The 23,773-nt window shown below is 32.2% G+C and overlaps 1 pseudogene; it reads right to left on the bottom strand.

The window, feature by feature from the left end:
- Positions 1-14,936: 14,936 nt before the first annotated feature.
- LOC131639557 (2-hydroxy-palmitic acid dioxygenase MPO1-like) lies at positions 14,937-18,511 on the bottom strand (annotated as a pseudogene).
- Between the last annotated feature and the right edge of the window lie 5,262 nt (positions 18,512-23,773).

Here is a 23,773-nt window from a genome sequence, read left to right as displayed (position 1 = left end):
ATATAGGGACTCATACCAAAAAAAATTTACATGGACGGAAATAAAAAACTTGCTAACTTACAGGTACCAAAATTGCATTTAAGCCAATTTTATTTATTAATTATTACTCCTTGCAACGTTTCTTTATTTTCTTCCTGAAATTCTGGCATAACAGATCCAGATGTCGAGAAAGATGTCACGACATGTGATATGTCAAAAATCATCAGCAAAGAATATACATAAAATTATGCCAAATAGAAAGATAAAAGACACCAGAAATTTTTAACCCAATTTGGTGAAATCACACTTACTCTGGGGACATACCAGGCCAAGAATGAAGTCCACTATCAGTAGTATTAATTCAGAGTTAACTAGTCCCAAGCAACCCCTCACTTAATCCCTACCCAATGACCCTTCTACCTAGGTCCTCTCTAGATATGAGATATCCCCATCTCACTTCCAATCATCGCAATGATGTTGTATAGTTCTCTAGTCCCAAGAGCTGTAGTAACGGCCTAATATCCATCTCCTTCTAGTCTCAAATATCTAAAAGTTTGGAAGACACACTTCCATGAAAATCCCTAGCCAAGAACCTTGACTATGACCACAAACCTGGAGTTACTTCAAAGCTTCCTCCAAGAACAATACTCCTCTTGCCTACACGTTTCGAGGATCATATAATTAACCTTCCCACAGACTGGGAGGTTTACCTTGACAAACCCTAATGACTACATCTTTATGCTCGGTGGTTGTCTTCTTTTTCCTAGGTTACAATGCTTCTATTTATAACCTATTCCCAACTGGACTTGGGCCTTCACTCACCGCAGATTTTCTATTACAATATTGTAGTAACTTCTGCTACAATCAAGGTCTTAAATTTGTTTCTTTTCAAGAATATCTCTATAATTAGAAACTATAAAATCTTCAATATTCTGATTTGATTCGCCTGAATAATTATTCAAATCTTCATATTGATTTTTCAGACCTGTTATATATCACGCCTTTATTTGATTTGCACAACATCCCTCAATATTCTGCAATCTTCTGTTATAATTAAATCACAGGGATTTAATTCTTCACTTCAGCTCGGCATGATGTCGTAACATCCCATGTGGCATGTTATTCCAGATGTTGAATTTCTCCAACATAACATGTTCTATCATTCCAGTGGGACTCTTTGTTGTACCTGTTGTTCTTATATATTTATACATACAAGTTCTTTTATTTGTTTTACAAAAATTAAGCCAACTCTAAAACTAGCGAACTAACACTTCCTTTCTACAATATGGAAGGTGCTCTACTTATTTACCTATGAGAATGAAGAAGAAGATTTACCTATGATGGTGAAGAAAGTGATGACATTGATACTAATTCAATATCTTAAATTTAATATTTTTCAACAATTTAGTAATGTTAAAAATTGTATTATGAATTAGGTTTTGTTAAATTACAATTTAACTAAATATTTAATTATAATTTTTATATACGTATCTTAAACGTATCGTATCATGTATTTTTCAATTAGTGACGTATCGCCGTATCAGATACGTACCGTATTCGATACTCGTATTGTGTATGTGCTTCATAGCAATAATAGAACCATCATTAGGAGGGTGGCAAGTATTTCTCATTGATTAAGTATTGAATTTTTTTGACAGTATTGGGTGCAATAGAAAAACCCAAGCCCACTATAACAATTAAGAAGCAACCCTAACTTTCATTTTTGCTTTGTTGTAGGTTAACCGCTTCCATGAATTATTCTTTTTTCTTTTTCCCTATCTTTTCGTAGGAAAGCGTATGAAAAGCATTTCAGTAGGAAGCCCCTAGCAAATTATTTTTGTCATTATTACTTTTTCATTTGCGAGGGGCAACTCCTAGGAAATTATTTTTGTCATTATTGCTTTTTTATTTGTGTGGGGCAGTCCCTAGAAAATATTTTTTTTATCATTATTTCTTTTTCATTTGCGAGGGGAAGCCCCAAACAAATTATTTTCTAAATCTGAAAGTACAGAACGTGCTCGGACTCTTTCTCTCACTTTCTGTTTTACTTTCTCACATTCTCACTTTCTAACTCTCACTCTTTCTGTAACACTCCATATTTTCTATTTATTAATTTAATTAGAATTTTAAATTAATTAATTAGAAATTCGGTATTTTAAATTAGATTAAAGAAGGAAATTGGAAATAATGTGATTGGGCCAGAGTTGGAATTAGTAAAACGGGGGTGTAGATGGTAAGCCTTTACTAAAATTAATCTATTTTTCATAAAAGGAGGAAAATAGAGGAAATTGAAGTAGTAGAGCAAAAGTGCCAGAGAAGAGAAGAGAAAGATACGTGAAAGAGGAGAAGAAGAGGAAGAAGAGAACCTTCAAAAGCTCTGATCAAAGGTAAGGGGGGACTCTTCGGGTTAGTGATTATTATACAATCAAGGGTAGTAGAACTGATTAGGATTGTTATGAAGGTGGAGAAAAACACAAGAAAGGGGGGATTGAATTGTGTTCTTTATCAAATTAAAATCCCTTTCTTTTCTTTAACGTCTTTTCTTTTTCTTGTTTACTTATCGATTGGATTATGTTTTGATGTTGCGGAAGCATGAACATAACCAATAAGATGTTCATTTTAACTTCTAAAGGATATCAGAACTTCTGACTTGTTCAGTATAGTTATGCAGATTAAAGCTTGGAAGTTCTAAGTTAAAATGACATGTGCAGAAAGTAAAACACACATTCATTATTATCCTGGTTCACCTTCTAACTAAGGCTACCTCCAGTCCACATTCTTCAGGTGATTTGCCTCTCAGCAGAGGTCTTAATCCATTATAATCAAACCATGATTACAACTTCACGAACCTCCGTCGTGACTAACAACCTGCACAGCCAACTGTTGTAACTAACCATCTAGACAATGACCCGTTCAGTGATCTCCGCGAGATATAACGTGCATTTACTCAAGAACCCTGCACAAGCCAACTGCTCGTGACTAACTACAAATGACTGTTCAGTGATCTCCACGAGATATAACATCCCTTGACTTCCCGCACAACCAACCTGTTGTGAGTAACCCCGCACAACAAACTACTGTGACTAACCTTAGATGATGAACCGTTCAGGGATCCCAGCAGGATATAACGTTCACCAGTCTATTTAGATATTACAAGATTGCTTCTTACTCAAGCTGATTGTAACACCCCAATTCTACCCAAGCATTTAGACAAGAAAATATCAGAGTATTAAAATTTCATACAACACAATTAGGATGTTACACTAAGTAACCAAACAAACACCTAGAAAACAAACGGACATCAGCGATGCCAAAAGCATACAACACCTGCCAATACAATGATACATAACACACGGAAGATATGAACATAAAAATGTACGTATAGCTCTCACTCTCAAAGAGGAGTTTTCCAAAATAAAGTGTTTACAATACACAACGGCACGTTATCACATATACATGTTCAAAGAGTCATATACAAATAAATAACAACAGACTCCCGACTATCCGGTGTTACGTATCAGAGCGACCGACAAGACCAACTGGAGAACTACCTCTTCCAAAAGACTCCCAAAGCGGCTAATCTGCAGGATGCCACTCAAGCATCAAATCAGCAGAAGGGTGAGAATATAATTTATAATGAAGAAGCATGATAAATATAGTAATGCCAACAAGTATCATCAAGAATCATACAACAAATTAATCCACTAAGTCAACCACAATCAATATATAAGTAATGCGACACATGAATGATAACATAAATTATAAAGACCGACAATGATGAATGAGACTCGACTATGCATATGCATGTGGTACCAAATCCGGAGTAAACTCCTCTTTGTCATTATGACAAATACACCTGGCCGAGCATTATGCTGGGACTTTATTCCACTCAGGAAGCCCGCAGGCTTTCGTCATCGAGCATGTAGCTCCCACTGATGACCTCTTGCCACTCAGTCTAATATACCGTTACCGAGCATTAAGCTCCTACTGATAACCAATGCCCGCAGGCCATCTGTTAACAGCATTCCGCCATTAACGTATTGAAATGTTATGATGCGCAAATATATGACTCTATTACATGACAACAATATCATCAACAATATAACACGATCATACACTCACGTTACATCGTTTATATTCTATCCAAAAGGATACATCAACAATTAATAACATCGTTATCAATTACATCACACCATAATTACCACACATGCATTAATAAGCACACAACACACATTCACCGTCAAAACATACTGGCCACATCGGCATAGATGAACGCATAATTACATCACATCAAATTAATATTGGCCATCGGCCCACAACTTCATCAATACATCATCAACAAGTTGTAATAACAACAATTCAACAATGATAATACATCATTCTCATAACAACAATTACTTGCCATAAGGCCACACATCATGTTAACAACAAACAACCAAAAATCATCACATATCAAGAATGAACATTCATTAATACATAACCTATACGAACATGATTTCATGTTAATCCACACATCAACAGCAATTGCAACCAAGCACTATGATTATCTACCAATCATATCGCGCATATAAACATTTATGTGTTTTCATCAACAACAATTAAAACCAATTAATCACAAGCTAACCAAGACTATACCATCATATAGAACATCCAACTAGCTTCCTAACGCTTCGAACGACGTATAAAACGGAGTTACGGATCAAAAGTTACAAGGTTTCAAAGTTTGGATAATTGAACATACTACACAGTTCATCACTTGATCCTAATAAAAATAATAGGAGAATACATCCTATGAATCATTTAATTAGATCATAGTATAGTTCATTGCGTTAGCTTTCCAACGCTTCGAACGACGACAAAATCGGAGTTACGGTTCAAGAGTTACGAAGTTTCAAAGTTTTGGAAAAACAGAAAACACTGTTGGCCGCTCAGCGGGCCGCTAAGCGGAAATTCCAGAAACGGACCAATGAAAACTCCGCTCAGCAAACCTGAGGCCGCTTAGCAGACCTGAGAAAAACCAAAAAAATCCCAGCACGAACAAAACTGTCTCAAGCCCCTCATACCCACCAAAACCACTCCAAAACATCATTATAACATCAATACAACACACAGGGACGGATCCAGGAATTTTAATAAGTGGGGTCAAGGTCAATTTTTTTATACAAAAATTAGAATCAAGTAATATAATTATTCATAAAAAAACATATAAATACTTATGTGTAAAATAATGATAATGTATATCTAAAAAGTTAAATATTACGAAACAAAATACTAATGTATATAAAGAATTATAATTTCTCTCTACGTGTCTTCATATTTTGAAAGTGCTGTAAAAAAATTTCATTTTCAACACCATCAAATATATCACTTTCTATGTATTATGCAAATTTAGTTAAAAAAACTATACAACTTCCTCATGCCTTTTTAATTTACATTTACTTTTGAAAATAAAAACTATAAAGTAAAATTAAGTGTCAGATTTATGTTTCCTAGAGGATAAAATTTAAAGTAAATGAGTGGTGTGGGGACATTAAGATATTTTATGTGGGGTCAATATATCAATAATTATTATTATTAGCTTTAAAGAAGAAAATCAAGTGGGGTCACTTGACCCCAATTTACTCTACTTAGATCCGTCCCTGACAACACATACATACCATAGAAACAACCTAACATCAAACTTTTCATGGTTGATTCATCAATCTTTCTCAAACCCTAACATTATCTCCAAACTCAAACAAGCCATGGAAATGGAAAACAAACATGATCAATGAAGATATCTATCATCATACTACACATACACACCACAAAATCATGTTTATAACTTCAAAACTCACAATCCACCATTGTTGGTCAAGCATAGATATGAACAAGAACAAGAACAAAAACACAACAAAACGCCGAATCTCCACTTTTTCTTCTTTTCCTCTTCTTCTTTCTCTCTTCCCTTTCTTTCTCTCTTCTTTCCTTTTCTGTTTTTCTTTCTTTTCCTTATCTCTTATCTCTTTTCTTATAAAGAAAATATCTATTTTACGGTCTAAACTCAATTGCTCAAAAAAACCCCAAAACGCCGAATATTACCTTAATAATATTTCTAGTACCAAAAATATGAAAACCTTCAATTAAATATTAGTCCACCATCCCGAACTAATACCGACTGAAACGACTCCAAAAACGGTAAAATTCCAATAAACGTCACAAACGTCCAAATTAAGCATATACTTATTTTTCCGGGCGTTACACTGATTCTCTCCTATCTTAAGCACATGTGTTTACGACTCTCTGACTAGAAGTCACTTCTAGAGCCTAAACAATCTATCAGGAGTTTCTAAGATATAACACACTTCGAGCAACAACTCTATGTGTTTTACAATTAATTACAAGAATGATACAACTTGTAGTCTTCTTCTTTTATCTTCTGATTGAGATCTTCTCCTTCTTCTCATAAGCAAATTAAGAGACTCGGCTCTTATATTGAATGCTTCTTGCTTGAACTCTTGTATCTTCTGAAAGCTGATTAAGGTACGCAGTCCTTATTGAGAATGCTTCTTCAGAATGATCATCTTCTTCTTCTTCTGTAAGTAGATAAAGAGAAATAACTCTTATTTAGATTGCTTCTTGAGCTTCTATTTCCTTAAGGAGATTCAGAACAGCAGTTCCGTTTTGTGTGCTTCTTCATGTTGGTCTTCAGCTCCTCCTTCTTCAATTTTGATCATAAAGCTTGTTACAGCTTGATGGCAAATTGATCAACATAAGTAAACATGAAACACTTCTTACGAGCAACAACTCAGTGTCTTCAGTTTCCTAGGTCTTTCAATATGATCAATTTACCACTTGATCAAGTATTCTTGAATATCTCTTAGCTTCATTTGAGGCTACTGCTTAATAGCAGGTTTTCTTCTTCTTTATCTTCTGAAATTCCTCTTCATTTGAGGCTACTGCTTAATAGCAGGTTTTCTTCTTCTTTATCTTCTGAAATTCCTCTTGTAGGCATGTGGTGAGTATTTCAACATTTGATTCCTCATACACTTCGTGTAAGCTGCCTCTTGTGTAACTTCTGATGCATGAATTTTTATTTCATCAATCAAGTGTTCATGCTCAGCTTCTTCATCTACAAATGCACAGATGCATTCTGCAGTTTCTTCTCTTCTTCTTTCGTGCAGAATATATCTTTGGTTGCACACTTTCTTCTTATCTCCATGAACGATCCTCACTGGATATTTTCTTTTTATTTTCGGATCCATTCAAGAGATGAATGATCACCTACTCTTCATTCTAGATAAACTGATTTATTTGCTCTGAGTAAGATGGATGGATTCCATATATTGTGGTCACTCCATACTCTTCAAGTTCGAAGATTTGTTCTATTTATAGCTTGGTGAGTGTTACCGTTAGAATCTAACCGTTAGAACCTTATCTTCAGCATGTTGATGGCGTGCTTCTTTGGTTAAACTTGTCTTTCTAATGCGCTGCATGTGGCTTTCTTCTTCTTTTGGCCTTGGGAGTTGATCCATTTAATGTTGCAACTGTTTTGCTTATGATGATGTTTCTAACGGTTCTTCCCTAGGATTCTAGGCTCTTTATGTTTTATTTAATTTGTATGCTGAGCTGTAGATGATCTTCTGATTCGCATGTGACTTCTGCTGATGTTTGTATGTTATATGTCATTGTATCGTAGCTTTCAGAACTTGTAGCTTCAGAACTTCTAACTTAAGATCTTATGATATTTCTTTTTGCTTGTGTGATCTTCTGATGTTTGCAAAGCTTCTTGCGGTTGATCTTTCTTGTTTATTTCCTTGCAGCTACTAATGTACTTTCTGATTGAGACTGTTGTATGTAGACTTTGATATTGCTTGTTCTTCTGAGTAGTCTTGTCTCTGATTGTTGATTCTCTTGCTTCTTATCTGTGATCCTTTCTTGTTTGACCTATTGTTAATCAGAACATCTGATAATGGTATTTTGCTTTGTTAATCTTCTGGATGTATTTGTTGTACTCTTTTTCTGATGAATCTTGTATAAGATTTATGACATAACATCTGCACACTAAATGAAACCATTAGTAATAAAATTGTTACTCACAAAATATATGTTCGTTATCATCAAAACCATATTCTGAACATAGATTCTCAATTTTGTTCTAACATGTTATTTGATTCGATTGCATGTTTAGGTTTTGGGGTTTTGGGGGATTTATGTTGTTTATGTTGATTTGATGCAATTGATGAATTGATGAATGGTTTGGTGTTAGATGACCTCTAAAATGTGTTATAATTGTAGTATGTTATGTTACTTGATGATATTTTGGTGTGGGAATTATTGTGGTGCGATTGGACTGAAATTGAGAGAGGAAGGATGCCAAAATCGCAAAAAAATTCTGCATAAACGCAACATGCGTCGACCTATGAAATTCATGCGTCGACCTATAGATTCCCAAAAGACCAGCATGAGTCGACTCATGGGTCGACCTGAGCAAACCCGAGGGGGGACAGGAACCCTGTGCGTCGACCTGAAGAAGTTGTGCGTCGGCTCACAGCATCCAAATTTTGACAAATTTTTCCGAAGGTCATAACTTTCAAACCGTACATTCGTTTTGAGCGTCGTTTTGAGCGTTGCAAAGCTGATTTAAAGCTTTATATGATGAATTTATGAAATGGACAGTGGCCCTATTTTATTTGAAATGTTGATTTAATTTAATTGATGGATTGTAACATTGTGTACATATATGTGTGAATGTAACAATATATTGTTATGGCGATGTAACCACTTTGAATTCATTGTGACTGGGTGGTGTTTTGACATGAATATATCTGATATAACTGAATGATTTCTAATATATGTACATTCTTATTGGTGATGAAATGGTGAGTTTTAATGAGACGATGCGAAGCATCGAATCGGTGATGTTATAAGTATGTCATATGTGTGCGTTTATTCATATGCATTTTGGTGATGGATCCCGGTGATCTTGTGGATCAAATGGTGGGTATAATTTCCATTGTGCGGAATTTGTGACCGGTGGACTATATCTTGATGATGAATAGATCAGTTGGATGGGTTTAGCCCATGTATGGTACCACATGCATAGAGTCAGTTCATTCATGTGCATAATGATATAGTATGACTAGATGTATTGCGTATTATATTCAGTGACATGTTTGGTTGGCATGATTATTTGATTAACTGTTGTGTATCTGAAATACATGTTATAATTGGGTGAATACTAATTGTATGATGTTTTACTACTGATGAATGTATAATACTCATTAATTTTGAATGAGACTCACCCTTACATGTTGATATTTTTAGATTGATGAGTAACGGCCTATTGATCAGTGAGGATAGCTTATAGAGCTCATCCAGTAGTTCGATGTCGTGTCATTCATGCTCTGATAGTGTAACACTGGAGAACAATTTAGTTAGAGTTTGAGTTGTATACTCTGTTTTGGTGGTATTTGTGTTATTCCATTACTTTAATGTGGTGATGTATACTTTCCGCTGTATTAAACATGATGTGGTTTAATTGATGAATCGTTTCTAATAAAGCATGACAATTGACACATGTTTGGTTTAAATTAATTGTGGCACCCTTGATTATATGTTTTTACTCTGATTATTTTATAAATTGTCGCGGGGTTTAGAAGGGTGTTATACTTTCTCTTTCTCACTTTCTCTTTTTCACATATTCCCTTTCTCTCACTTTTTGTTTCTCACTCTTTCTCATTCTAAAACGCAACAATATGAAAACAAAAGAAATAAAGGAAGAACATGAAAAAATAGTGATTGAAGGGTGTTCTGGATATGTAGCAAAAGGACGACACGCAGCTGCTGGGTCAAAATCGGAGACAATCCGACCAGTTTCGCTGCGACAATGATCATATACTTTTTTTCCATTTTTTATTTTGGTGGTTGTTGTTCTTGATATTATTGATATGATTGCTATTGTTTTTTTTTTGTGGTTGTTGTGTTAGATAATGCAGAGATAATAATATACTCCCTCCGGCCTTATTTATAAGCAAAGATTCTCTTTTTAGGCCGGAGTATTACATTTTTTTTGTGGTTGTTGTTTTATAAGATAAGTGTGAATTTTATATATATATATATATATATATATATATATATATATATATATATATATATATATATATATATATATATATATATATATATATATATATGATAAATTATAGAATGAGGTATCAATTATATCCCTCACTCATGTACCATTTAATTTGACTATTAGATTAAAAATATCTACACAATCTAAATAGTCCATACCACACTTAGTCTATTCTCTTATCTTTCTCTTCATAGGTCTCACTCTCGCTCTCTCTGCGTCTGCACTTTTCTCTTTTTCCTCACCAATTTGTGTCTCTCCTTCTCTACAAATAATTATCCATAACTTATTTTTCATAGTATGTAAAGCATAACTTGAAGAATTGGTTTAAAGGGATTTATGATTCTCCATAAATCAATTTACATGATTCTTCACAAAGGGATTTATGATTTCCTATAACTTACAGTTTATAGTGTATTTTGACAAAATACTGTCAAAGATAATCAATTGTTCATATGATGATTCTTCATTCTTGGTATTAAAATCCTGATTTATTTCTACGAGATAATGTTCATCCACTTTAGATTAAAAAAACTCTTTTACTATTGAATTTTCTTAACAATGCATGGCAATTTAATGAATCTTTACCCAAACAATTGAAAATAGATAATTGTGTTCCCCATATTTATCATCCTTAATTAAGTCACAAATAACATAAATGGGGTTCCATAATTGAAATGTGCAGTTATGTTTTTGTAGGTAATAGTTCGTATCAAGATTATTGTGTTTTGATACAATACAATATCTCTCACACACACAAGCCTGTGTGTCTTCTATATCTGGAATAAAATAGTTTAAAATTTCTACACGATTGGTATAAATAGAAATGTCATAGTCATAGGAGTGAGTTCTCATTTGTAAAACAACAAACTAATAAAAATGGTTTTTTAATTTGTTTAGGAACCGTTTGGTTCAACGGATGGGAGGGAATTTAATAGAGGGGAAGGGAGGGGAGGGAATTTAACTAAATATATGTTTGGTTCAAAGAAGGGGAGAGGAGGGGAGGGAAAGGATTTTTAACAGCATGTATATTTGGTTCACAAGGGGAGGAGAGAGATTTTAAAATCAAATTACCTTTTTATCCTTATAAATATTGTTATTTATTCTAAATAATTCTAAATAATAATAATAATATTGAATAAATTTCACCAAATAAAAACTTGTTCATTCATAAATCATATTATAACCGTAAACAACGGCACACATTAGTTGAACTATAGATCTTCAACTTAAATCGAACTATTATCTGATCTTGATGATTCATCTAACCCAATAAAATAATTTTTATAATTAAAAATAGATCAAATAATATTAGAATGTTAAAAAAATTGGACAAATTATAGTAGACTTAAAATCTTTATTTATAACATAAATATACTGTATTTGCATATTATTATTATTAGTATAATAAAAAAACCTTATTACTATAATATATTATAAATAAGAACTGATATAAGTATATTATTATTATAAAAAAAAACAACATCATATCAAAAAGGTAAACTCAACAAAATAAAAAGGAAACAACGCACAAATAACAACCGTGCAATAGAAGAAAAATAAAACGTAAAATAACACAGAGAAAAAACTTAGTCTTTAATAATTCAATAAGGACAATTTTTGATTTAAAAAAAAAATAATTGAGGATAAAATAGGGAAAATAATAAATTTTTTATTAATGAATCTTCCCTCCCCTCCAAATTGGGGGGATTTGAGGGGAGGGAAGATTCATTAATCATAAATTTATTATTTTCCCTATTTTATCCTTACTAGGGATTTTGCTCCCCTTGCCTCTCCTCTCCTCCCGTTATAAAAAATGAACTAAACACAAATATTTAAAAATATCCCCTCCCCTCCCCTCCCCTCCATCTACTCCCAACCAAACGGACCTTTACTGTTTTTAAGATTAGTTTTTAATTTAAGAGAAACTTAAAAAAAAATCACCATTGAAAAATAGACCGTTGCACAAATGGAGAAGAAGTATGGACAAAATCAAGTATGGACATATGTATGTAGTTTTATTTTATTCTAATAAATCTAAACCGTTAAATAAATTCGACGATGTATTTTTTCTACTCCACTAGTGTGAGACTTAATTGAGCCCCCACCTTAGACGTCACCTTTTTTTTGTAAGTGTTTATAGTATATTTATAAGTGTACATTTATTTAGAAAAATATATGTTTGTTAGAATTAAAAAAAAAAGATATGTTTATAAGTGTTTGAACGGAGCAGTTTATTTCAATTTTAATCATGTTTGATTTAATTTTATAATTATATATATATATATATATATATATATATATATATATATATATATATATATTATAATTTTATAATTATTTTATTTTAATTAATTTTTACAAATTTTTAAAATATTTATTTATTTATTATATTAATGCCAAATTATTATAATTATATTATTATATTTATAATATTTTTTAATATCATATTGTAAATAATAGCTAGGGGTAATGTGTCAAAATAAAATTAATCTTGCGATTTACCAAGGGCCAAACCCCAAGCTAATATGCCAATCTGTAAGGGATATAAACCCCAAGCTAATTTTTGACACAGTACGATGCCACACTGCATCACTATTTTGGGCCTACGCATGCAGGTTGCAAGGGGATTACAATTTGCATGGGTTAGCCCTAAGGTAATTAGCGAGGTGACAGGCCACTCACAAACAATTTGCGATGACCTATTTAGCTAGGGGACATGTCCCCTCTAAAATTCTGCTTAATGAGGGGTTTTTTTGCTTAGTGAGGTGCTTAACCCCTGACTAAACACGCTTTTTCTTGTAGTGAGTCTTTGCATTTACCGGGGTTACTTATATAACCCTATTTATGTTAAGAATACCCCTAATAATGTGCCAACCATGATCCTCAAGGTGCATTTCTCTTAATTAAGTTGTATATTATTTTGCCAAACTCGATTGAACACGTTTATGATATGCTTTTCTCGCAATTCTTCTTTGTTGGATTTCAATCATATCGTCCATGTACATTTCTAATATCTTTCCAATTTCTTCTTCAAAAACCATCTTCATCATATTTGATATGTAGCACTGACATTCTTCAAACAATTGGGCATAACATTGTATCGATAATTAGTGTGCTCCATCATGAAAGCAATTTTGTCCCTATATGCCCCATGCATAGGAATTTGATCGTATTCTGAGTACTCAACTAAATTATCTACCAAATATCGATATTAGGAAGGGGTACAAATCATTGGGGCGAGCTCGATTATGGTTAGTGTAATAAACTCACCTAATCCATTAACTTGATGCCTTTTTAATGAAGATAGTCCTAGATATCCTTTAAATGTATTAAACTTAGAGATAAAATTGGCACATAGTAAACAATGAAGTGTACTCCTTATGGTTTATGCTTTTTCAAAGGATTATCATCTCCTTCTTTAGAATATGAATTTTATGGATGGATCGATATTCAATTGATGAGACGCCACACAAGGGTTAATACCAAACATCTCGTTTGGTGAAATCCTAAAGAGGTCATAATTGAATTTCATGTATCCGATGAAATCTCTTTTTACTGGTTTTGAAAGGCTGCACCAATATTAATTGTTCTGGTTAGATTTTCTTTGAGTTGTACAACTTCAAATTCTCTAATTGGAATTGGTCTTAAGGTCTTTATCTTTGCCTCATATGGGAAACCGAGTTCATCATTTGGTATGGTCTCATCCGTATATGTATCAAAATCATCGATTTTGATGTGGGGGATGGAGGTCTTCCTCACTCTCTTTTCTAATAAGATGGGTGGTTATCCTCAGGTCTTTTAGCAGTGTCTTTTGTATCAATAAGGCTCCAAGTAGTTTGACTAAGATGGTAACCAATTCGCTGATGACATTTGGTATTTCATCTTCAAGTGGACAATTGAAGTTATCATGTCAAGTGTCACGAAGAAAATTCTTCCTAGGATGCAACTGTAAATGCTTTTGCAAGAGATCAACATGAAGCACACATTTACCGTCCTTTTGTCGTCCCTAATTTCTCTAAAAGAAATTGGTAACTCCATAGTACCACGATGATGGGTTAAGGAATCATTGAACTTTGGGTGATCCATACATTCATAGGATGATAAGTTCTCTTTGCATAATCCCAACTCAATGAAAAGGTTGGCGTACATCACATTGCATGAGCTGCCGCCGACAATCATGGTTCCTGGTATTGTGCAATTTTCCACAATAACAAAAGCATATTTGGTGTAGAAGTTTGTCAGAACTAGAATTCGATTCTCATAAACAACACAATTGCTCTATTACGGAACGAGAGATCAATTATGTTGTAATGAAGATCTCATTCTGCATTGTGATATGAGCCTCCGATATGGTGGAACAGAATGATTCTGCAACATTAGCACTCTAACGTCCAATCTAATAAGGTTAGATAGATGTAACCTGTCAGAGTAAAAAGAATAATGAATATCTTTGTTATGGCGCATGACACGTTTTGTATATGGTGAATAGTTAAAACTATTCTTGCTTGATTTGTCGTGGGCTGCGGAAGACCGTCTGATCGGATCTAACAGTGAATGACAGTCCAAAAACTTGAATTAGAGTGTGACTTTCTGGCGATGATCCTCTTGTTCGTTGCCATTGGACAAAAAATACTTTGGCCAACTCTAAATACTTCCGCACCTCAATCATCCATTGACTTGGGTGATTCTTCCTTTAATATGTAAGATTAATAAAGTGAGATTAATATGTATGGATCTTGCATAATGTTCGCGTTTGTTAAAGTCGTATATATTCTTTTTATTTTATGTCCAACACATTTATTTATGTCCAATTTCCAAAAAGATAAAAAACAGTGAGGTATAAGTTTTCAGTGGTAAATGACAACACAACATATTCATTATCTTTAGAAAATTTTAATTTCCTGTTTTCAAAGCTGAGGTCTATAAATGACAACATTTGCAAACAATATTTTGAAGCTAAGAAAGTTTCTTTTGCTGCTTGTCCTTCCATTCTTTGATATTAGCTTCTATCCTTGCCTTCACCTTTTTCTCAAATCCAGGATATGGTTCATATCCAATTGTTGTTTGGAGAATCTACAAAACCAATTAACATAGTCAACTTTGTTTTCATTTTCAAATAAACAAGTTCAGAACACTAATAACAAACAATTACCTCAAGAATGACGAAGAAAGGACCCATAATAAGAGCTTGAGCAAGGTTATCCAATAAAGCTGGTGCACGTTTCTGACAGAAAAATGATAAATCTTAAATAAACTGTGAAACTGAAATTTATGAATCATGCTTTTGGGTTATGAAATAATGGTTTACCTCAAACAAACCATGACCCAAAAACTGTCCTATCCACCCAATCAACTGAACAACCAACACAACCTGAAAAGTGAAAACTATACTCATAAATAAAGCACAACAATTCTTTATAAAATAGAAAAAAATACATCACCTCCTCCTTTTTCTCTTCCTATATCAAAAGTTTTAAATTCGAACTCAATATCAGTAACGCATAAATGTTAAGTTTTTTTATAAAAAGTTATAAAACACGGGCATTCTGAATACGACTCTGACAATGACACAATGATATTAATAATTACTCAAAAAATAATAAATTAAATTTTATCACAAATGTTAGTATATGTGTCAGTGTCAGACACAGACACAAACACATCTTTTTTCATAGATATGTGTCAGTGTCAGACACAAACTCAAAACATTTTTTTTCAAGGGAAAAGCTAACATATGCCCCAAGGGCACAAGTTAATGAATTATTTATAGTAATATTTTCTTGAAACGCGTGCATTCAATGTATCGAAATATTAAATATGACTTTATTACATTTAATTACATTTAACATTTTCTAATTATAGTATCCTTAACATGTGCCCTAAGGGCACATGTTAGCATGACCCTTTTTTCAATCACATCGTTTCTTAACTCGAGAGACTTATATATGCAATCACGCGGGTAGATGATACTTTATTATTAGAAAAACAAATAGAACAAAATATTAAGCACACGTGTGTCACATTGATTGCTCATTCCAATTGATTAAGTGGTTAGACAGCTTTTAGTTCTCACTTCCCATTTTTCATTAATGTTGTCTATTCATTTATTTATTTATTCTTCCATGTGTATGGTATACATTTATTGAATTGTCACCCTTAAGTTCAATGTTGCAGTTATACGGCTACATTTCACCATCCACCATTAGGGAGAGAGGACCTACACTCTATAATGAGAAACCAAATTCATATAGAATCTGTTTCTTTTGAGAGAGAAAGAGCAGAGAGTAACTAACTAACCTATGCTTTTTGGAACATAATTGAAATAGCATAAAGAGATTTTAATAGCATGGATCCCACACCTTTTTTGTTCTTTCCAAATCTGCAAAGATAGTGGATAGAAAGCCTTATTCTTTTCTTTTCTTTCATTTATGTCTTTGATTTTTTCATCAAGTGATATAGGTATATTTCTATTACAAAATAATTGACTTGTTAGGATTGACAGTTCTCTGCAGAAGAATGAATTTTTTTAAACAATATATATAGTGTTTCTTTTACTCAACAATGCATATGGAGGTAGAATATATTTTTTTAAATCAAAGAAGTGGAATGGATAAAAACATGTAGTAAAGATTTGTAGTGAATTAATTTAACTAATTAAATTTAATAATTAATTTAAAAATTAAATAAATTTTTAGCCTAAGTTACATTTTGGTCCTATTTTGCTTGATTAACGAAATTAGTCCTCATATTTTAAATTAAACACATTTGATTTCATATTTTGAATTTTAACAATTTTTATTCTCTATCATACTTTTGCACTTTAAATTAGTGTTGTTTTTAATTTTTAAATCGCTTGTAAAACATTGCAAATCATCGTACATAAATTTATTATTAACTTTGTAGATAAAAAATAAGTAAAACAATAAAAAATCTCACTGATTTTTTATGAAAAAACGTAAGAAACTAAAACTGTTTGAATTTAAAATAAGAAGAGCAAAATTATTTGAATTTAAAATAGGCGGACTAATTTTGTAAATTCGACAAAATTGGGAGGCTAAAACTGTAGTTTAACCTAATTTTTATTATAGATTTTTAATCAATAACGAATTCAATTATTAGTTTCACATGAAAGTGGATTGATGGTCATGCTCTCCTTTTTTTACTTTTCTTTGTTTTACTAGGAACAAGATCCGCTCTAGTGCCCTCGCATTTAGGATTGAATTCGGTGACAAACTACGAAAAATTCTTTAATAGACACAAACATAACACGTACTCTTATACACAATCAATTATAATTTTTTTATTAATTAAAAAATAAAAATAAAATTTCCTCTCTTCTCCATTATCATAACTACTTCATGATTTCAAAATTTTAAATAAATTTATAATTTTCTCTCTTCTTATTAGTTTTATTTCTAAAATTATAAATTTAGGTATTCTTTCATGCGAGTATTTCTCGACAAACTATTCTTTTTATGTTTTCAGTGGTTGTATTTATCTCCCTTTATCTTATTCTTTCTTATGAGATGTGTGTGGTTAGAAGGCTTTTCTTTGGGTGATTGAGTTAAAAGGTAGTGCACTGACAGTGTAAAACTATTTTATACTGTCATCCAATAGGGAGTCATGAATGTGCCATGTCATTAAAGTTTTTTTTAAATAAAATAATTTTTTAATTGGATGCATGATGGTGATTGGTTGACAGTGTAAAAATATTTTACACTGTCAGTGCATAACCTCTTTTCTCTAAAACTAATACAACTATTATATAGTATCGGTATTATAGAAATGAAAACAAACAGAAAAAATTAAAACGTATAAACTAATTTTATCTACAAGTAAACTATTCTGTCTTAATATTGTTATTCTTTCTATCAGAAAGCAATCTGATAATACTCATGTTTTTTCTCCTAACTATATGATTTAAATTGAAATATATTAATAAAGTACTACCTTCCAAGCGAGTTCGAAGCCGAGGGAATTAGCAACGAAACTAGAAGAAACCCAACAAAGCAAAGTGATGACAGCTACGAATGAACCAGCTTTAACATCCTAAGCAACGTAGAAGAGAGCATAGAAAACAGTGAAGAAAAAACCAAGGTTGAAAACAAAGACAGGGTGGATAGCATTAGGTATTGTTTGGGAAGGAGAGAAAATAGGAGGGGTGAAGTAAAGTAAAATAAGTGCAGTGAAGAGGAGAGGCCAAACAAAGAGGATGTGGATTGCAATGTTAATTGGGTTGCTGTGATAAGCACCGTAGAAGGCAAAGTGCTTTTCCAGATCTAGTAGAGACATTTTTGGTCACGAGAGAATGGTTTTTTTTGTTTGATATTGGTGATTTATATTGATTATGTGATTCAAAATGGTTGACATGAATTCAATATTTATATTGTTTATTGGTTGTTAGTTGCTTTGCTTCATAGAATAGAACGCTCGTTTTGTGTATTTCAAAGTTTGGAAGAAGAGGCACCAATCGTTAGTTGGTCCAGTGGTGATTGGCGCTGGACTTGGTAGGGAGAACTACGGTTCGATCCCCCGCAACTGCGATCGGGAGGGGGCTCTTAACAACGTGTGCTCGTCAACTACTTTGGATCGGGAGGGGGCTCTTAACAACGTGTGCTCGTCAACTACTTTGGAGTTGTTTTAAAAGATTCCGTGTGTAAAATACGTGAAACGATCCTAAAAATAACTAATATGAAAAGAGTAATTTTTTAATTTATTTTAATTTTAATTTTGCTTTTAATTGGATTGATGGAGTAGTTGAGATTATGAAGGAGAAAAAAAATTTTAATTTATGTTTTAATTAATTAAAATTTTGTGATTAGTTGTGTCTAAAACAATTTTTTATGTCTGTATCCACTTAAAAGTTTTCCTACTTGATGTGTCAAGTCATTTTGTTCATTTGTCTATAATATTTCATCCGTTTCAAAATGAGTGTCGTTTAAAATTTTTGCATATAAATTAAGAAATGTAAAGATATTGGCATAAAATATTATACTTTTACCAAATTAACCTTATTAGTGTATTGGAAGTTGTGTACATAGTAATAATTAAAGCACACAATTGTAAAATTAACAATCACTTTTACATTGAAAAGTGAAAATAACAATCATTTTGAAACAAAATTTTTCCTCTAATACCATTTATAATGGGGTGTTGAATAATTTATTCAATAGTTGAATAGCTACAATGGTGTGTTGAATCATGTGTTTAATGTGATGTGGATTAATTGGTGTTGAATACTTTCAACATGTTGAATAAGAAAAGAGTGGGGGCCACCTAAAGTATGTGACAAAATATTATTGGTTGTTGTGTATGTTTAGATTTTTATTTCATAATAATTATTTAATGTAAATTATTTTTTAGTAAATTAATTTTTTATTTATTTTTATTTTCACCAAAATTCATCATTTTTTTTGTCTATAAATAGAGACTTATTTCATTTGATTTGGACACATAAAAAAAATTTATTTTTTTCTCTCAATTTTTTTATTTAGCCTTCAAAAAATTCTTGTTTGTAGCTCTAGACATCTTTGTAGTGAAATGAATCCCAACAATAATCGTTTTAACACTCAAAATTCTACTAATTATTCTACATCTCTTATTTATTACTTGCAAGAAAAAAATTAAAAATATAAAATTGGAAAAAAAAAATAAATTAATTACTAAATTAGAAAAAAATTAAAATAAAATATTTAAATCTTAATTATTTTAATTTAGTTTCAATTGATAATTGAGATGTAGAAATATATAATCATAAAAACAAATATATAAAAGAAAATAAGAATAAGAAATAAAAGTAGTGGGGTAGGGTGTTGAATTTTATTAAACAAAACGATTGTAGTGAGTAAAATTTGAATGTGTGTTGAATGATGAGGTGGAAGAGAGAGAAGATGATGTGGAACATAAAAAGTGAAAAAGTAGGATGTTAAATAACTAAACCATTGTACTAGTCTAAAACGACACTCATTTTAAAATGGAGAGAATATTAAATACAAGTCTCTTATTTACAAGTCATTTTCACTTTTCTCCTTCTTCTTTATTTCTTAGAGAGAGGTGATTTAGGATCGATTTTGATTTAAAATCATCCCTCCAAATAGTTTTTTTTTCTCTATTAGTTAAATAAATACTTTTTACATATATTTAGTGTTTTTTTTTTTGTGATTTCGTTATTTTAGTGAGTCGTTGTTTATTTTGATTTTTTTGTCTTTGTGCGGTGTATTTTGATTTCTCATGTTTATGCAGTGTATTTTTTTTCCATCTTTGTTTGGTACCCATTTGTTTCACGTTTAAAGATTGGTTTCAATCTAGTGTAGATACAATCTATGACTTTAGCGACATTAACGCTACAGATCCGGAGACATGAATATTTCAGACATTTCAATACATATCATATTCGTAGACTTATGCAATTTGTCGTTTAATACTATTAACATGAATGCTGTGAGTTTGTTCGCAAATTTATCCTTTTTATTTTTGACAAGATTTTGAATTTGTATTGTAACGATGTACTCTATCAATTTAGATGAGTGAATATCTTTTATTTTGAGTAAAAAAAACTCTTATTTAACTAATTTTACATTTAAAAACCCAAACTTGTTTCACAAAAAAAATTTAAGGCTTTATAAAAGGAATGTAGTAAGCACTAAGTAGACAAAGTTTCCATTTCACCTTAAGAAGAAAGGTTTCCAATTTCTAATTTTTTTTACCAATTAACCTTATATTATGAAAAAGGTCCCTTTTTCTGAGAATTTATAAGTTCTTGGAAGGCATACCATATGACCATGGACGGATTAATCTTATCGGTATTCACAAGAGAAATGCAGTGATAAACACACCTTTGCCATTTCTTCATCCATATTTTCAGCCACATAATAATCACTTAGTTATGACATACTTTTTCTAAACCAGTGAATCTTTCCTGGTCAAGAAAGGGGTTCAAAATTTAATGAATTTAAAGTTGTTAGAATAACAATTCCAAGTCAAAACAAAGCATATACGAAAAAAACATACAGAGAACGCACGATGTTTGATAATGAAGTTTGACAGATTTTGCCAACGTCTTCGACTGCAGAGCAGCTGCAGCTCCGTTGTATTAATCAAACTTATGTTTTACAAGTTACAATTTAACAGATCGTCCGAGAACTCAAGCAACCTATTCAACAACTAACCAGAAAAAGATCTTGGCATTCAGAAATTCGACTGAAAACATGTCTTTTATACTAAGAAACTACACACTGTTTTTGCATTCATAAAATTAACCAGAAAAAGATCTTGGCATTAACAACATTAATCTAACAGATTTTAACTAATAAATCAATGCACATGAATTTAAAAGACACATGGTATGTAGAAAACCAAGGTATATCTTCTTAAAAATATTCACTGCTATGTAGCCTTGCAGAGTACTTCATTTAGTTAAATGCCTCATAGGGGATACAAACACTTTCTTGCAATCCTGTTTGTTTGTGAGGTCATATTAGTCCAAGTTCATAACAGGAGATTATTTGTAAATGGTAGACAACAGAAAAAGAAAGAGATAATGCAAAACAGATTGAAAAAACATATACAATTAGTTTGTCTCTAGATTTGCAATTTGCTCTCTTAGAATCTCCATAATCTTAGAACCTACATTCTGTAAAACATGATACTTACTAATTAATCAATTTATAGAGAACAAACAATCATTGGTTCTTTTTGGTTTTCAGCATCTTAAATCTATGAACTACATAGTTCACATGATTAGAATTGAGGTCAAAAGCTATATAATTTTATGGTAGATAGCTTCATCTTTTCTACATATGATAATGGGTCTGATGTGCTTAATCACTCAAACAGAAAACAAGATGAATATGGAGAAAATAGTAGTATATTGATTATAGCATATAAGCAATACAATGGATGAGGAATAATCTTTTCAAGGAAATGGAAAACAGTATTGAACGGATAAAATGTGACTCCCACTAGAGAGCACCCTATTGATGTGAAAACAACTCACATTGAGTCCTTAATCTCTACTTATGTATTGCCTGCCACTTTCTTCTCTTGCCCCTTATTTATTGGATTCTCCTTTGCATACCAATCATGATCCTCCAATCCTGACTTGCCATCTGTACATTCTGTTATTCTTGCCTCCTGCTCACCTACTTACCTTTCTTACCCTTCCTCTTATACACATACTTAACTAGTGGCCTATGAGGGTCATACCTGAAATGCATTGTAATTATAAATGTCTTGAAAGAATAATATTTCACTTAGACTTAGTTCCTGTGTGGTTTTGAGATTAGACTTGAGTTCTCGCATTCTAATGGATGCTTAACTTGATTTCATGAAGCTACATATCCAAACATCATACATATGTTTTTATCACAACCACCATTATACCAAGAAAGAAGTATTTTGGTGACTCACCTTGATGTAGTAATCACTCAATGATTTTTCTGTTTATAAATATGAAGAGAATGCGAGAAATATTACGCCATTCTTTCCCATGCTTCTTACACAATTTTGCTTCCAATAAAGAACACTTATGATAGACAATTATTTAAGAGAGGAAGGAAACTCCATCTCTTCTGGCCACGACTTGAGCTTGGGTGAGTCAACAATTGTTAGTGTATAGAGGGAGGTGAGATATTGAAGCCACTTCCCATCCAAACATTCTATATCTTTAAGCTTAAAGATCAGTAAGCTAACCAGATTAGTAGGAAGAAACGAAACTTTCATTTCCATCAGCGGTTTCACAATGCCATCACTCGAAATATATAGATTTGAAAGTGAGGTGAGATGTTCCCAAGTTCTATTCCACAAAATCCCTCCAACATTGCCAACCGACATTTCCTATAAACTGATAGGCAAATTATCTATGGGAAACCATTGCAAATTTGGAAGGCCAAAAATTATCATTGATTTGGAGGTACATCTCTTCAAAAGTCTAGGAAACTCTATAGATGTACCTGAAGGATAGAAAAACACTTAGAAAGGGGGGGTTTGAATAAGTGTAGCTTTAAAACTTGTAAGATAAAAACAATTTGCACAATGATTTTTATCCTGGTCCGTTGTTAACTAAACTACTCCAGTCCACCCCCTTGGAGTGATTTACCTCACCTGAGGATTTAATCCACTAATCACACGAGATTACAATGGTTTTCCACTTAGACAACTTCTAAGTCTTCTAGAGTATACTGATCACAACCTGATCACTCTAGGAACAATCTGCTTAAATACCCTCTAAGACTTTCTAGAGTATTCTGATCAACAACCTGATCACTCTAGTTCTTACAACTTAATGTAAACAAATTCTTTTAAGAGTTATAATGCTTCTAATAAAGCTATTATCACAACTGTGATTTTCTCTTAAGTTTAAGCTTAATCTCACTAAGATATTACAACAGCAATGTAGTGAGTTTGATAATGAAGTTAGAGAGCTTTTGATTTGAACATCGTTTGTGCAAGTTGGTTCAGAGTTCGTAATTCGTAACATAGCTTCTCATCAGAACTTCATATATATAGGCGTTTGAGAAGATGACCGTTGGGAGCATTTAATGCTTTGCGTATTCCGTACAGCATTGCATTTAATGTTTCACTCTTTTGTCAACTACCTCGAGCCTTGCTTTCGCTGTGTCTACTGACGTTGCCTTTAATAGCTTTCAACGTTCCTTTTGTCAGTCAGCGTAGCCTGCC

This window comes from Vicia villosa, unplaced genomic scaffold, assembly GCF_029867415.1.
Source record: "Vicia villosa cultivar HV-30 ecotype Madison, WI unplaced genomic scaffold, Vvil1.0 ctg.002687F_1_1, whole genome shotgun sequence".
Taxonomy (NCBI): domain Eukaryota; kingdom Viridiplantae; phylum Streptophyta; class Magnoliopsida; order Fabales; family Fabaceae; genus Vicia; species Vicia villosa.
Note: the sequence above shows the minus strand (reverse complement) of the source record. Positions and strands in the feature narration are given on the sequence as shown.